This window comes from Mobula hypostoma, chromosome 2, assembly GCF_963921235.1.
Source record: "Mobula hypostoma chromosome 2, sMobHyp1.1, whole genome shotgun sequence".
Classification (NCBI taxonomy): Eukaryota; Metazoa; Chordata; class Chondrichthyes; order Myliobatiformes; family Myliobatidae; genus Mobula; species Mobula hypostoma.
Genome location: NC_086098.1, coordinates 126,568,271 through 126,585,648, shown reverse-complemented (window position 1 = coordinate 126,585,648; position 17,378 = coordinate 126,568,271). Strand labels below are relative to the sequence as shown.

The 17,378-nt window shown below is 40.3% G+C and overlaps 1 long non-coding RNA gene across 1 annotated transcript; it reads right to left on the bottom strand.

The window, feature by feature from the left end:
• Positions 1-578: 578 nt before the first annotated feature.
• LOC134359417 (uncharacterized) lies at positions 579-16,572 on the bottom strand. Its single transcript, XR_010021108.1, has 3 exons — positions 16,350-16,572; positions 12,309-12,395; positions 579-745 (listed from the first exon to the last, which is right to left on the bottom strand). It is a non-coding gene; the product is annotated as an uncharacterized LOC134359417 (long non-coding RNA).
• Positions 16,573-17,378: the final 806 nt, after the last annotated feature.

Genomic DNA, 17,378 nt, shown 5'->3' with positions numbered 1-17,378 from the left:
TTCTGCTGCCATAATGATTGCTGAAATCACCTGTTTAATTCATCTATATTTGCAGAAATATCAATCTTTGTCAATGCCTCTTCATTCAACTTCTGGAACTTATCCCAATCTGCTTTTCCAAACACCCACTTTGGGAATCCACCACCTGGTCTTACTTCAACTCTTTCACCCACTGAAAATAAAACTGGGTAGCAGATTTAATTGAAAGATCAAGTCAAGATTCAGTCCCGATTAAAATGTCAGGATTTTCAGTTTCAATAAGTGAATTAATCACAGCCGATTTTCCTTTTCTACTGTGGCAAACAATGATAGCAATTTTAATCCCATTACTTTTACTAATATCCTTGCGAGCACTGTCTTTTTTAGTATTTCGAGTTTTATTGTGAGCATTGCGTGCACTTCTTTCTCCATCAACATATTTACAGTTAGTGCTAGTGGAAGGGGAGGGCTGGGGATTGTCATCAACAGGGGTGTTGCTCTTACCATCTTTCCCAACAATAGTCCAACCATCTTTTGTCTTCCTCCCCCAAATGAGCTGATGCCAACTGGAAACCAGGGTTCCGGGCTGGGTTGGTGCCAACAGAGACCATGATGTGTGCCGCTAATGAAGGGCACACCAGCTGTGACTGTCAGCACTTTGGTGAACCAGCCTTATCCTGGTATGGATGGGCAGAGTCATCTCAGAGCCAGCTATTACCAGACAAGGACTCACTCAGATGCCACGGTTTCTGGAAGTCTTGTCCCTCTGGCAGAAGAAAGAAAAAGTTATTTCACTGGCAAACAGCTAGACAATGACTGGACCACTTACACTTCGAGACACAGATTTACACAGCATGACAACCTGTTCCCACCTGCTTCATTAGCCTGTCTACCTCTGTCACCACTTACACAGAACTCGGTACTTTAACCCTCCGTCTGTTGAACACCCATGTAGGTATGTCTGAATCCAGAACATCTCCCTTGCTTATATCTGTCTCTGGTCTCCAGGCAACCAGAGTTTAAATCCTGTTGTGATGACGCATTTCATTGTGATGTGTCCCACTGGTGTCACAATGGCCATGTGCTGTTAGTGTTTGAACTGTCCCCGAGTGGTCACACCTCAACATCTCTGTATTTAGTAAAAGCCTTGGTCATTGGCTGTGTTACAACGAAGTGAAGAGGCTTAAAGGAGACACTGGTTTTCATGGTAACCCTGGGTCTGTGTGATTATTGTTTGAGATGCGATTATTCACTTCCACTGTCGCCTTATGGAGAGGAATACATCTCAAGTACATTTATTATTCACGTATCTATAAATTATACTGTAGTTCTACATTTGAAAGACCTCCGCCTAGTCAGAGATCTGTACTGGGAACAAACTGCCGCTATAAGAATAGATGGAGAAGTGAGTCAGTTTACAAAAATCAAGAGAGGCATTCGACAAGGGTGTGTTTTCTCCCCTGATTAATTTAATGTGTACAGTGAAGCAATATTGCAAAAAAATAGGAGACATCTTGGGAATCAAAGTTGACGGTGAAAACATCAATAATTTCAGGTATGCAGATGACACTGTGTTAATTGCAAGTACGGAGGAAGAACTACAAAACCTAATAGATATAACTATAGCAGACAGTGCAAAAATGGGGGTCTACCTATCAATTGCAAAAAGACAGAATGTATGGTGATATCCAAAAAGGAGAATCGTATCTGCAGGCTGAGAATAAACAAGGAAGAGATAAAACAAGTACAGAACTTTTGCTACTTAGGAAGCTGGGTGACATCAGATGGCAGGTGCGACCTGGACATCAAAAGAAGAATAGGGATGGCAAAAGACACCTTTACCAGAATGAAGACCAATACTAAACTAGGCATGATAATCCACCTCAGAGTATGGAAATGTTACGTTTATCCAGTTATGTTATATGGCTTAGAATGTTAGACAATATCTAGTAACATAAGGTAATGAATTGAATCAGCAGAGATGTGCTTTTTGAGAAGGATGCAAAGAATATCATGGACGAAACCAATATCTAACAAGTATGTCATGAACAGAGCAAACACAAAAAGAGAAATAGTGAATGTGATCATGAAAAGGCAACGTAACTTCATCGGACGTGATTCGGAAAGAGGAGTTAGAATGCACGGTAATTATGGGAAAGATTGAAGGGAAGAAAGCAAGAGGAAGACAAAGACAAATGATGATCATAGTCATAGTCATACTTTATTGATCCCGGGGGAAACTGGTTTTCCTTACAGTTGCAACATAAATAATTAAATAGTAATAAAACAATAAATAGTTAAACAGTAATACGTAAATTATGCCAGGAAATAAGTCCAGGACCAGCCTATTGGCTCAGGGTGTCTGACCCTCCAAGGATCAGACACCCTGGAGACAGCAGCCAGAGAACTGGAAATGAATATCAATGAATTGACCCGAAACAGGAGTGTGTGGGCCATAGCAGTCAAAGCTCAAACTGGGCATGGCACCTGATGATGATGACAAATTATACAACCTTGCAATTCGTCTGTTCACAGGCAGCCACAAAACAAGAAACCCGAAAGAACCCAATTTTGAAAAGAGACTATCACCACGAGCATGTAGAAAGAGACAGAAAAAATACAAATCCTGCAAACAATAAGAACAAGCGACAGCGTTCAGAGTGCTTAGATCAATCCAACCTTGCTCCCGGTTTAGGTGGACGGGCTCCGAAACTCCTCTGCACCGACTCCTCTCTGATTCTCTCGCTCCAAACACATCTACATTTCGAAAATGCCTCTGACAACTTCTCCTCAAACACTCCAACTTTGTATCACATCCCCATGGCTCAACCCACAAGTCAGCCTCGCCTTCACTCAACTCATTGTTAGTGGTGTCAATTTACCACAGATAAAGAGTAATTAATAAATTATTTTGTTGTATTTCTTGCCTATGAAATACGGCCAATGTCAGTAGCACCATCTAGGCGGGTCAATATACTACATAACCCCAAAAAAATTGCAAAGAAATGTTTTATGATCCCTCTATTAAATTCTAAAAGATCTGGAGGCCATTTATTCAACATTTTCATATGATGTAATTTGACCTTTTCCAAACTTATTTTATTTCTTTGTAAGCAACACACATCAAAGTTGCTGGTGAACGCAGCAGGCCAAGCAGCATCTATAGGAAGAGGCGCAGTCGACGTTTCAGGCCGAGACCCTTCGTCAGGACTAACTGAAGGAAGAGTGAGTAAGGGATTTGAAAGCTGGAGGGGGAGGGGGAGATGCAAAATGATAGGAGAAGACAGGAGGGGGAGGGATAGAGCCGAGAGCTGGACAGGTGATAGGCAGAAGGGGATACGAGAGGATCATGGGACAGGAGGTCCGGGAAGAAAGACGGGGGGGGGGGTGACCCAGAGGATGGGCAAGAGGTATATTCAGAGGGACAGAGGGAGAAAAAGGAGAGTGAGAGAAAGAATGTGTGCATAAAAAAGAGTAACAGATGGGGTACGAGGGGGAGGTGGGGCCTAGCGGAAGTTAGAGAAGTCAATGTTCATGCCATCAGGTTGGAGGCTACCCATACGGAATATAAGGTGTTGTTCCTCCAACCTGAGTGTGGCTTCATCTTTACAGTAGAGGAGGCCGTGGATAGACATGTCAGAATGGGAATGGGATGTGGAATTAAAATGTGTGGCCACTGGGAGATCCTGCTTTCTCTGGCGGACAGAGCGTAGATGTTCAGCAAAGCGGTCTCCCAGTCTGCGTCGGGTCTCACCAATATATAAAAGGCCACATCGGGAGCACCGGACGCAGTATATCACCCTAGTCGACTCACAGGTGAAGTGATGCCTCACCTGGAAGGACTGTTTGGGGCCCTGAATGGTGGTAAGGGAGGAAGTGTAAAGGCATGTGTAGCACTTGTTCCGCTTACTTTGTAATATTGGTTGAGAGGAACGGAGTCCTCAACACTGAGGTTTCCTTTTTTTATGATGTTGCATAACAGCCCACGTCTTTTTTTTTTAGTTTAGTTGATTAATACTGTTTAGATTAGCTTTTTGGGGGCGTTACAGTTGTATTTTTATTTCCTTTTTCATGACTTTTGAGATATTTTTCTTTCTTTTGTATTGTTCATCTGTATCTTATATGATTGGGAGTTTTATCATTTATGTGTCAACTGGCTTTATAATTAACTATGCCAATTATAACAACGCATTCCCAATAACTTTGTACCATTACTATGCTATGTGTATCATTATGAAAGTATTAAAAAGATTGAAAAAGAAAGAAACGTTTTATGATCGTTTATTGTACTATTCGATGTAGAGAACAACAAATCAAAAGTTGTACAATTTTGACATACGGGAAAGTTTCCAAAAATGACATCTTAAAACAAGATGGCCGCTAGCAGAAAAGCATCAAAAATCTGACTGATAACCATCAAATTGCAAGTTTCTTAAACCTGATGTTTTAATGAATGCTCTATTCACCAATGTTTTTCAATTAACAGTAGTTCCTGGAATGAAAGTTGCATTTGTTCTGACATCATGATGTCAGCAATGACATAATCAAGGGACACTGCTGGTATTAAGTACTGACATCATGACACATAATATGCTACCTTATGGCTTCTCAGATGCAGTCTTGTTCATCATCCTCTTCTATCACGGGCTCATTTGTCATATTGTCACTGTTGCCATCTTGGCAATGCCCACATGCACTGGTGCATTCCAGCCCATGCTTTCTGCAGGTACACTTGAGTATATTGCACCCTCCCGAACAGTTGCAGTGAATCATCTGAATAAGTACCTCTGGAGAAGGCCTTTTGTCTGTCATCACTGGAATGAGTTTTTCCCCTTCTACCCTCCATCCTCACTCAGACGGCTCCATTTCATCAGTACAGCCCATCCATTCCACAACCTGGTAGTAAGTCCGCAGGGAGTGAAACTTACAGCACGAGGTGGTTGGTGGCAGTCTTTCAGGCGTGACGAAAGTTTCAGCTCTCGCACCTTTCTTGCAGAGAATATCGTATCTGATAGATGCCAGGGATTCGTTCTGATATCCATTGAACAATGCCTCCATTGTCCTACAGCCATTGCTTTCCACAACATACTGACTTTGCTTGGGTGAACAGAATGCTTTCGAACAATCTCTGATTCCCTTTTCTTTCTTGATGATTCTTTGGAACCCCGACTTCTTTCCGATCCCAAATACTCTGGACGTTGAGTCGCATCCAGTAAAGGCATGGAGAAACAACAGATCATTACAAGCTGCTTCTCCAAGTATCTGCTTAAAGAGCATGATATTATAGGCATTTGATTTCGCCTTATCCGAGCGGAAATAGAGTTCAGTGCAGTTTGTTACCAGTACATGGTAGAGCAAGACTACGAGGAGATCTGTGTCATCTCCAACGAGGGTGGTAGATTTGAAAGCAGAAAGTGTGACAGCTGCTTTTGCAATCTCAATGTCGCATCTCCTTCACCTTGAATCACTTTGCAGCTTCTCTGTCACAAACGTTCCATGATGAGCTGGATAATTACCTGCTCGTTTGCCTCATTCAACAAGAAGTCCTCCTTTTTTTCCAACAAATTTTGTCGCCCCTGTAATGTTCACCTTATTCGCATTCAAATTTCTACTTTGACGCTGATGAGTACAGTCCTTTATGCTTGGCCCAACCCCATAACCAGCAAACACTACAGTGGTTCGGGCATAGTGTTTGACAGTGAGTAAGGCGTAGTCATCTGAAATTGAACTGTAGGTGCACCCCTCTGTCCATTTTAAGCAGTGCAGATGTGATCCTCCATCTAGAACATAGTGATCTGTCACTGCGATCGTCTGTGTGACAGCATTGTCCGATTTGGAGGTGACATAGTTTTTTTTTATCACTTCTGCCAGTTGTGGCTTATCCGGCTGGCGCAAGATGATCTTCACTTCAAAGTAAGACATCAGATATAGAATAACAACGCTGGATCTATGGTACAGTCTTCAGCAACTTTGACTGCCCTGCTGGATGCTGGTGTCTTGACTTTTGAACTCCTTTTGTGCAAATACAAGAAAACAGAGTGTCTGTCCATCTCCCTAACTCTGGCATTTCCTATTGCGAACAGGTCATGTACATTGACATCCTCATTTGCATCAACCCAGTGATGATGTTGTGCAATGATTTATCATCCGAAAATGGCGTGAAACAGGCCAGTTTTGCTGCGACTTTTTCCAAGGTCAGTCTCATCTCTACTCACTCTGGAGGTGGACAATTCCTTATGTTGTTCACCTGTTGTGTAACTATTCGTGGCCAGTTCTTGCATGGCAAGGTTGTAAGAGGATGACACAGTGGAAGACATAGTCCAAACTGCTCTCGGGTGCTCTGACATAGAAACATAGAAAATAGGTGCAGGAGTAGGCCATTCGGCCCTTCGAGCCTGCACCACCATTCAGTATGATCATGGCTGATCATCCAACTCAGCACCCTGCACCTGCCTTCTCTCCATACCCCCAGATCCCTTTAGCCACAAGGGCCATATCTAACTCCCTCTTAAATATAGCCAATTAACTAGCCTCAACTGTTTCCTGTGGCCGAGAATTCCACAGATTCACCACTCTCTGTCGGAAGAAGTTTTTCCTCACCTCCGTCCTAAAAGGCTGCCCCTTTATCCTCAAACGGTGACCCCTCATTCTGGACTTCCCCAATATCAAGAACAATCTTCCTAAATCTAGCCTGTGCAATCCCTTTGGAATTTTATACGTTTGAATAAGATCCCCCCTCAATCTTCTAAATTCCAGAGAGTATAAGCCTAGTCGATCCAGTCTTTCATCATATGAAAGTCCTGCCATCCCAGGAATCAATCTGGTGAACCTTCTTTGTACTCCCTCTATGACAAGAATGTCATTCCTCAGATTAGGGGACCAAAACTGCACACAATACTCCAGGTGTGGTCTCACCAAGGTCTTGTACAACTGCAGTAGTAACTCCATGCTTCTGTACTCGAATCCTCTTGCTATGAATGCCAGCATACCATTCGCCTTTTTCACCACCAGCTGTACCTGCATGCCCACTTTCAATGACTGGTGTACAATGACACCCAGGTCTCATTGCACTTCCCCTTTTCTTTATCGGCCACCATTCACATAATAATCTGTTTTCCTGTTCTTGCCACCAAAGTGGATAACCTCGCATTTATCCACATTAAATTGCATCTGCCATGAATTTGCCCATTCACCTTACTTATCCAAGTCACCCTGCATCCTCTTAGCATCCTCCTCACAGCTAACACTGCAGCCCAGCTTCGTGTCATCCGCAAACTTTGAGATGCTGCATTTAATTCCCTCGTCTAAGTCATTAATATATATTGTAAACAACTGAGGTCCCAGCACTGAGCCTTGCGGTACCCCACTAGTCACTGCCTGCCATTCTGAAAAGGTCCCGTTTATTCCCACGCTTTGCTTCCTGTCTGCAACCAATTCTCTATCCACATCAATACCATACCCCCAATACCGTGTGCTTTAAGTTTGCACACTAATCTCCTGTGTGGGACCTTTTCAAAAGCCTTTTGAAAATCCAAATATACCACATCCACTGGTTCTCCCCTATCCACTGTACTAGTTACATCCTCAAAAGATTTTATAAGATTTGTCAGACATCTCCTTTCACAAATCCATGCTGACTTTGTCCGATGATTTCACCGCTTTCCAAATGTGCTGTTATCACATCTTTGATAACTGACTAGCATTTTCCCCACCACCGATGTCAGGCTTACCGGTCTATAATTCCCCGGTTTCTCTCTCTCTACTTTTTTAAAAGGTAGGGTTACATTAGCCACCCTCCAATCCTCAGGAACTAATCCAGAATCTAAAGAGTTTTGAAAAATTATCACTAATGCATCCACTATTTCTTAGGTATTTCTTGGACATCTCACTTCCTTGTGCCTTGCCCTTGGCTTTTTAGTGAGCACATTAGTCTCTGTTCTATCACAAGATCAGAGCCAAGGCCAGCCCAGTATTGGCTGCTGCTTCTAATTACATGGAATCCACAATGGAACTTCTAATGAACCTCAGGGTTGTCATCTTCTAATGCATGCATCTTCTGGAGATAGAGACGAGCCGACTTCAGATAATTCGGATGGCCAGTGGCCGCGAATATTGGCAAGCAAGCTGAGATGCATCTCCCATGACCCCATTTGATCAGCTGCAACAAGTGCCCTAGCAATCCCTACCATGTGCTGGTAGCTGACCCACAGTGTGCTGGTTTTGGAGCTCCCTGCCAGTTCATCCTTTTTGAGAGTTACAGTTTTGTCAATCCTGCGAATGCAATCTGATTTCAATGACGACTCCAAGTCACTTGCACCAGTCTCCATCAGTGTGTAAAGTCTCTCAAGTTCCTCCACTTGGTCTCGAAAACCAGGGTCATCCTCCATGTTTTTAGCAACAATCTGATACACCAGCATGACATCATGAAATAATAGTACATAGTTCTGGCGATAAAACACACCTTGCAGGTATTCCCATTCACATTTTGTACCACAATTATGGCACTACCATTGTTAGAAAGAGTGAAATACAGGTGTGCGCCACTTAACGTCCATTCGGACAACGTCCGATCGCATATACGTCCGTAGTCCTGATTGGAGAACGTGCCCTAGTGAACGTAACCAATCTTGTGTATCGCGTGTCTCTTGAGTGTAGTAGTGTTATCTGATTAATTTTCTTTAGAAAATATTACCGTAAAGTGCATCATGGCTTCCAAACACAGCAAAATCACTCCTCATGATAGCAGCAGCAAGGAGCAAAGGAAAAGTATTTATTTGGAAGTGAAACAAAAGGTTATTAAACAATGTGAAGGTGGAAAACCAGTGCTAATGACATGGATTAAGGACCAAACACAAAAGTGAATCCCTCTCAGCATGTTGACGATTACCGCTAAAGCACGGAGCTTGTTCGAAATGCTTAAAGAAAGCAGGACCAGACTACGATATTGAGTTTAGTGCTAAGTCTGGGTGGGTCAAGCACTTCAAGCAACATTTTTCGCTGCGTAATGTGAAAGTTAGTGGTGAGTCTGTGAGTGCTGATGTATGTATTACAGTGTACACTATACAGGTTTAGTGTAAGTTCTTGGCTATTTCGTCAATACAGGTACAATACAGTACTCCATATAGGTTTGTTAAGTATAAAATATGGTGTTCGCACAACGCCCAAATCACATAACATCCGATTTCACAGAACTTATCGTGGACGTTAAGCAACGCATAACTGTATAGCAAAATAAGACAGGTATGGGTCAGATTCTTTTCATTGGCGGCCACTTTTTAACGTCAGATTTTTTTTTTTACTTTCCCGTGCTCCGTTTCTGTCCAACTTTCAATATGTTCTTCCATATGTCTGAGAGTACAAGAAATGACCATAAAACTTTTTTTTTTGCAGTTTTTTGGGGCTGGGGTATTTTGGCGCTATATTGACAGCATTAATCTCTAAATTGGACAATTCACATCAAGCCTGTGTAAAAAGAGCTACATTTTAAACAGGATGGCGATTGAGATTTCAAAGGCAGAGTTTCACAGCAGTTCCTCTTGAGTTCAGAAGCGATCAATCAGCAAGAGGGATTTATTGGAAAGAGGCTATAAGAACAATTCAAGGGCAAGTGCAGCAGCCATTCTTTTGGAATGTGTCAGTGTTTAGAGGGGCTTTGTCTCATCATTTACTTTTCTTTTTCAATCTTATTAGTTTCATAACAATAAACATACCATGGCAGTAGTACAAAATTATTGGGAATACATTGTTATAATTAACGTAAGTGATTATAAAGCCAGATAACACTTAAATGATAAAACTCCCAATCATATAGGATACAAATGAATAATATAAAACAAAGAAAAATATCTAAAAAAAATCATGACAAAGGAAAAAAAATAATAACCCGCCCCGAAAAGAAATAATCTAAACAGAATTAATCAACTAAACTAAATAAAAAAGACATGGGCTGTTTTGTAACATCGTTAAATAAAAAGAGAAAAAAGAAAACCTTAGTGTCGACAACTCCATTCCTCTCAATCAACATTACAAAGAAGTAAAATAAGTTTGGAAATGATCAAATTACATTATATGAGAATGTTGAATAAATGGCCTCCAAGTCTTTTCGAATTGAATAGAGGGGTCATAAACACTTCTAATTTTTTCCAAATTTAAACACAACATAGTTTGAGAAAACCAATGAAATGTGGTAGCAGGATTAATCTCTTTCCAATTCAGCAAAATGGATCTTCTAGCCATTAAAAAAAGAAATACAATCATCCGATGAGCTGAAGAGGTTAAGTGATTTGATTCTATCATTGGTAACCCAAAAATAGCAGTAATTGGGTGAGGCTGTAAGTCTATATTCAAAACCGTTGAAATAATATCAAAAATATCTTTCCAATATTTTTTTCAACAAAGGACATGACCAAAACATGTGAGTTAAAGAAGCTATCTCGGAATGACATCTATCACATATAGGATTTATATAAGAGTAATAACAAGATAATTTATTTTTGGACATATGAGCCCTGTGCACTACTTTAAACTGTATCAACGCATGTTTAGCACATATAGAGGATGAGTTAACTAATTGAAGAATTTTTTCACATTTTTCAATCGGTACAGTAATCTTAAATTCTCTTTCCCAATCAGTTTTAATTTTATTAGATACATCAGGATATAAATTCATAATTATTTTATAAATCATTGCTCCCACAACTTTCTCAAAAAGATTGAAATCTGAAATTTTTTCCAAAATATCCATTGGATATAAATGTGGAAAATTAGGAGAAATAGTAATTAACAAGTTTCTAACCTGTAAATACCTAACAAAGTGAGATCTAGGTAAATTATATTTATTAGATAGTTGTTCAATGGACATAAAACAATTATCCAAAAACAGATCACAAAATCATACTTTACCTTTCATTTTCCAATCTAAATTACATCCAAGTCCCGAAACCAAAATTTTAAGTATCGAATATTAATTGCCCAATAGTAAAATCTAAAATTTGGGAGCGCTTAACACCACCACCCGCCCCCCCCCGTCTCTTTTTTAGATTTCTGTAAATGCCTTTTACTTAACCTAGGGTTTTGTTCTGCCATATATATGAGGAAATTTTTGAATCAACATTATCAAAAAAAGATTTTGGAATAAAAATTGGTACCGATTGAAATAGATATAAAAATTTAGGCAAAATAATCATCTTGATAGCATTGATCAGACAGATCAGTGCCAAAGACATTGGTAACCATTTAGTAAACAAAAGTTTAATCTGATCAATTAAAGGTAAAAAATTAGCTTTAAATAAATCTTTATGCTTTTTTGTGATTTCAAGCCCTAAATATATAAAAGAGTCAGTAACCAATTTAAATGGTAAACATCCATAAATAGGAACCCGCTTATTTCGGGGAAATAATTCACTCTTATTAAGGTATTACCGAACTACCGAATAAGTCGGCTACTCTTACCAACTCTTTTATGACTGATTCTGGGATCTCAGAAATTTGGAGATTGCTACACCCAAAGGACAAATAATTTTCATTCTTTTCACATGTTCATCATTCTTATTCTCAAATTGACTACTTTTTTATTGACTCTTGATTAATTCCATCTGTAATTGATTGCAATTATGACATTATCGCCATTTCAGATCATGCTCCAATGAAACTTTCTATTAAATTAATGGATACATTTTCTACTAATAGACAATGGCGATTTAATTCTAATTCGCTTCAAGACTTGGACTTTGTTAAGTTTATGAAGGAACCAATTGATTTCTTCTTTTCAACTAATATTACGGAAGAATTTTCCAACGGAACAGTATGGAATGCTTTTAAAGCTTATATTCGCAGACAGATTATTTCCTACTCTGTTGGTTTGGAAAAACGTACTAAGAATGAAATACTTTCGTTGGCTGATAAAATTAAAGAAATTGATAAAAAATATGCTATTGCTCCTAGCAAGGAGCTTTATAAACAGAGAGTTGAACTCCAAATGGAACATAGTTTAATATTAACATCCTTGATTAAAAAATCAATTAATGAAAACTAGAAGTGAGTTTTATATTCATAGTGATAAATCGGGTAAATTATTAGCCAATCAATTGAAATCTACTTTGGTTAAACGTCAAATTACTAAGATCCGTAAATATGATGATACTTTGACAGTTGATCATGAAGAGATAAACAAAACCTTTCAAGAATTTTATATCTCTTTCTACCATTCTGACTTTCCTCATGATTTTAACATCATGCATGATCTTCTAAGAAAATTGAATTTTCCAAAATTATCACCCGAAGACTGTTTAATATCAGAAACTCAGAAGAAATAACAGCTGTAATCTCACCAATGAATTCCGGTAAAGCGACTGGTCCAGATGGTTTTACAGTGGAATTTTTTAAGTCTTTTTCCTCTGTTCTCTCTCCTTGGCTGTCTAGAATATTCAAAGAAGCAATCAGTTTAGCTAGATTACCACAATCATTTTATGAAGCTTCTATTTCTTTAATTCTTAAAAAGAATAAGGATCCTACTGATTGTGCATCATATAGGCCGATATCTCTTTTGAATGTAGATTCAAAAAATTTTTCAAAAATTTTAGCAACTAGGCTAGAGAAGGTATTACCTCAAATTATCTCTGTGGACCAAACAGGATTTATTAAAAACCGTTATTCATCTTTTAATATCAGGAGGTTAATGAATATTGTTTATACCCCTTCACTTAACACTCCGGAATGTATTATTTCATTAGATGCTGGGAAAGCTTTTGATAGAGTTGAATGGCCATAAGTAGTGTGTTTGAGAAATTTAATTTTAGTCTGATATTAATATTCTGGATTGTTATATCATACCCCTGTAGCTTCGCTTTGTACTAATAATCAAAGATCTCCCTTTTTTCGTCTATCTCGCGGTACTAGGCAAGGATGTCCTCTTAGTCCTTTATTATTTAATATTGCCCTTGAACCTTTAGCAATCGCTATCCGAGACTCGCCCAATATTTTTGGTATTATCCGCGGAAATGAGATACATAAATTATCATTATATGCAGCTGATTTGTTATTATATATCTCTAATCCTGAGAAATCAATTCCTGTTATTTTATCTTTGTTGGCTCAACTTAGTAATTTTTCTGGTTATAAAGTCTCGTCAGATTTAGGTCAGATCAGGTTTGGGTGAGGTACATCGTCTTGAAAGTCACTCTCTCTTGGTCCTTATTTGTTCATAGCTCATCTGTTATCCATCACTAGGTTGCAGGAGACAGATAACTGCGTGCCTGCCGGGGTAAGGGAAATGCACAACCATTGTGAAGTACACCTGTGGCCATTCCCCTCAATAAGTACAAGACTTCAGATTCTATGAAGGGGGAGGACAAAATGGTGGGGGTAGCAACAGTGACCGGATCTCTGGCATTGAGTCTCAGAAGAGCAGAGAGGTGAAGAGGACTGCCATGTTGATTGGAGATTCCTTAGTCAGAGGAACAGAGATGAAGTTCGGCGAGTGCAACAGACATCTGGCTGGTAAATTGCCTCCCTGGTGCCAGGATCAGGATGTCTTGGATCAGGACCATGGCATTCTCAATGATGTGGGTGAGCAGCCAGAAGCATTGGTGCATAGGCACATAAGGTGAGAAGGTCCTGAAGAGAGATTTTAGGGAGCAAGGTAAGAAGCTGAGAAAAGCTGAGGATGACCTCAGAAAGGTGAATGTTCTGTATCTTTCCGGGTAAAAACATTTTGAAATTGGTTTGCAAGAGATTCTGCTTTCTCCTGGTCCTCAGTGATTAGACAGTTGTTCATCTTTAGCATCTGGACACCAGTGTTGTCTGTCCATCTCGATTTCACATATCTCCAAAGATCCTTAGGATGCTCTCCCTCAAGAATTGAAGAAACATGTTGTTTATGAGCACTCCTAATGGGATGGTCGACTTGCTTCCACACTCTGGTGAACTTGCCCCAATCCAGTCTTGTACCACTATTTTTTGGCACGCATGTAAGATTTCTCTTTTTTTACTACTGAGATGTTTTAATTTCGCTGAAAGCCAAGGAGAATGCATATGGTCCTTAATAAATTTATGAGGAACATGATTCGTAACAATAACATTTAATGAGTCTCTCAGCCACATCCAGTTGTCTTCAACAGATCTTTTGTCTGGTTGTAAGTTAAAGAAGTCTCTCTCAAGTTGTTTTGCTAAGTCTTTGAATTCCTCACTGTTCACCTTTCTCAAAAGTGGAACTTTACGAGATGGTTTAGGGGGATCTTTAATCTTTGTGTGCAGTTTTCCTTCAATACTAAAATGATCACTGATTCCAGCACTGGGTGAAACCTCCGAAATTAAATCTGAAAGCAAAGTCAGCAATAAATCTAAGGTGTTTTCGGCGCCACCTGTATCATCACGTCTGGTAGGAAAAGTAACTTTCTGAAACAGATGACTTTTCAGAATCAAATCAGCCAGGGCTTCCTGAAGAGCACCTTTTGGTTCACTTTGTGTGCCGTCAGTCCAATCGACACCCGGGACATTAAAATCACCCCCCAAAGATAATAGAGCGCCACGAGGTGTTTATTTTGGAAATGCTGGATTCAAGGTCTAAAAGAGGCCCAGACTTCGCATCAGGTGGATGGTAAAAACTCTCGATCCGCACCATTTGTCCCTGAAGTGTAGCTTGACACCAAATTTTCTCAGAGTCACTCCGTAAGCCAGTTCTTTCAAAACAAGGAATAGTATTGTTCACACCGATAAAAACACTGCCTCCTTGAGAGTTTCTGTCCTTTCTAAAAATTTGAAAATGAGGAGGGAATATCTCAGCAGATTTAACTGAAGGATCAAGCCAAGATTCAGTCCCGATTAAAATGTCAGGATTTTCGGTTTTTCGGTTTCAATAAATGAATTAATCACAGCCAATTTTCCTTTTATACTGCGGCAATTAATGATAGCAATTTTAATCCCGTTACTTTTACTAATATCCTTTCGAGTACTGACTTTTTTAGTATTTCAAGTTTTATTGTGAGCATTGCATGCATTTCTTTGTCCATCAACATATTTACAGTTCGTGCTAGTGGAAGGGGAGGGCTGGGATTGTCATCAACTGGGGTGTTACTCTTACCATCTTTCCCAATAATGGTCCATCTTTTGTCTTCCTCCCCCAAATGAGCTGATGCCAACTGGAAACCAGGGTTCTGGGGCTGGGTAGGTGCTAACAGAGAGCATGATGTGTGCTCCTAGTGAAGGGCACACCAGCTATAACCGTCGGCACTTAGGTGAACCAGCCTGATCCTGGTATGGGTGGGCAGAGTCATCTTACAGCCAGCTAGTACCAGACAAGGACTCACTCAAGATGCCACGATTTCTGGAAGTCATTCCCTGGGGATATTGGTCTCGAGCTTTTTATTGCTCTCACCATTTCTCCCAACATGGATGGATCATCAATTGTATCATCTGTTTCTTCCCTCCTGTTTAACACACCTATGTGTTGATTCATTGTTCTTTCCCTTCTCCTTCTCCCTTCTTCAGACAAATTTTCTGAACTGTGTACATCTACAAACCACTTGGCCATGATCTCAGCCTTATCCCTACTGGAGACTGCTGTTCCCTCCTCAGATATCATTACTGGATATTCCAATTCCCTTCTATCTCCACCCATCCTCTTAATCATTCCCCATACCTCTCCCACAGGTGTTGTTCTTCCTACTTTGTTGCAAAAACTCCTCCAACTTGCCCTTTTAGCTTGACTTATAGTTTTTTTCACCACTGCCTGTGCCTTCTTATATTGAACAAAATGCTGCATATTATGGGTTCTTGTAACTAGCCTGAATGTTCTATTTCTGTTTTTCACAGTTTGACAATATTCCTCTGCCCACTATGATACTAGTTTTCTATTCGCCCTATTTTTACTCCTGGGTATAGATCGTTTTGCTGCCATAATAATTGTTGAAGTCACCTGATTGTTTAATTCATCTATATTTGCAGAAATGTCAACCTTTGTCAATACCTCTTCACTCAACTTCTGGAATTTATCCCAATCTGCTGTTCCAAACAACCACTTTGGGAATCCACCATCTGGTCTTACTTCAACTCTTTCACCCACTGAAAATAAAACTGGGCAGCAGATTTAATTAAAGGATCAAGCCAAGATTCAGTCCCGATTAAAATGTCAGCATTTTCAGTTTCAATAAGTGAATTAATCACAGCCAATTTTCCTTTTATACTGCGGTAATTAATGATAGCAATTTAAATCCCGTTACTTTTACTGATATCCTTGCGAGCACTGTCTTTTTTAGTATTTCGAGTTTTATTGTGAGCATTGCATGCATTTCTTTGTCCAGCAACATATTTACAGTTAGTGCTAGCGGAAGGGGAGGGCTGGGGATTGTCATCAACAGGGGTGTTGCTCTTACCATCTTTCCCAACAATGGTCCAACCATCTTTTGTCTTCCACCCCCAAATGAGCTGATGCCAACTGGAAACCAGGGTTCCGGGCTGGGTAGGTGCCAACAGAGAGCATGATGTGTGCCCCTAGTGAAGGGCACACTAGCTGCAACTATCAGCACTTAGGTGAATCAGTCTGATCCTGGTATGGGTGGGCAGAGTCATCTCAGAGCCAGCTGGTTTCAGACAAGGACGCACTCTGATGCCATGGTTTTTGGAAGTCTTGTCCCTCTGGCAGAAGAAAGAAAAAGGTTACTCACTGGCAAACAACTAGACAATAACAGGACCACTTACACTTCGAGTCACAGATACACACAGCATGAGAACCCGTCCCCATCTGCTTCGTTACCCTGTCTACTTCTGTCACCACTTACACAGAACTCTGTACTTTAACCCTCTGTCTGTTGAACACCCATGCAGGTATGTCTGAATCCAGAATATCTCCCTTGCTTATATCTGCCTCTGGTCTGTCTGTATCTTGTTTTACGGCGGTTGGCATCCAGCTTAATGGTGCATTACCGCCACCCTCTGCTCCGGAATGTGCACTAGACATATATTCTAAATCCCTTCACTCAATCGCGCACGCGCGCACACACACACACACACACACACTTCACCCTCCCATCTTTGACCATCCTAGTACCCTATTCCTGATTATCCGTCATATCCTATAAAAAACCCTTGTACCCCTTAAAAACGCTAAAAATACCTGGACTTGTGCTCTCTCACCCATGCCCAGCAACCCTTTTAATGTGAATTCCTGCACCCCCAACTCCCTTAATTTAATTCTCATCATCTCTCTCTGTCTCCCATACTTCCTGCAACACAAAACTACATGTTCTACTGACTCCTCTTCCTGACATTCCTCACACAATCCTGTCTGGTGTTTCCCTATCATTTTCAATGTTTTGTTTAATGCACAATGCCCCAGCCTTAACCTAGTCCACACAGTTTCCTCTCTTCTGTTTCCATTACCTACCCTAGTACCTGCAACACTC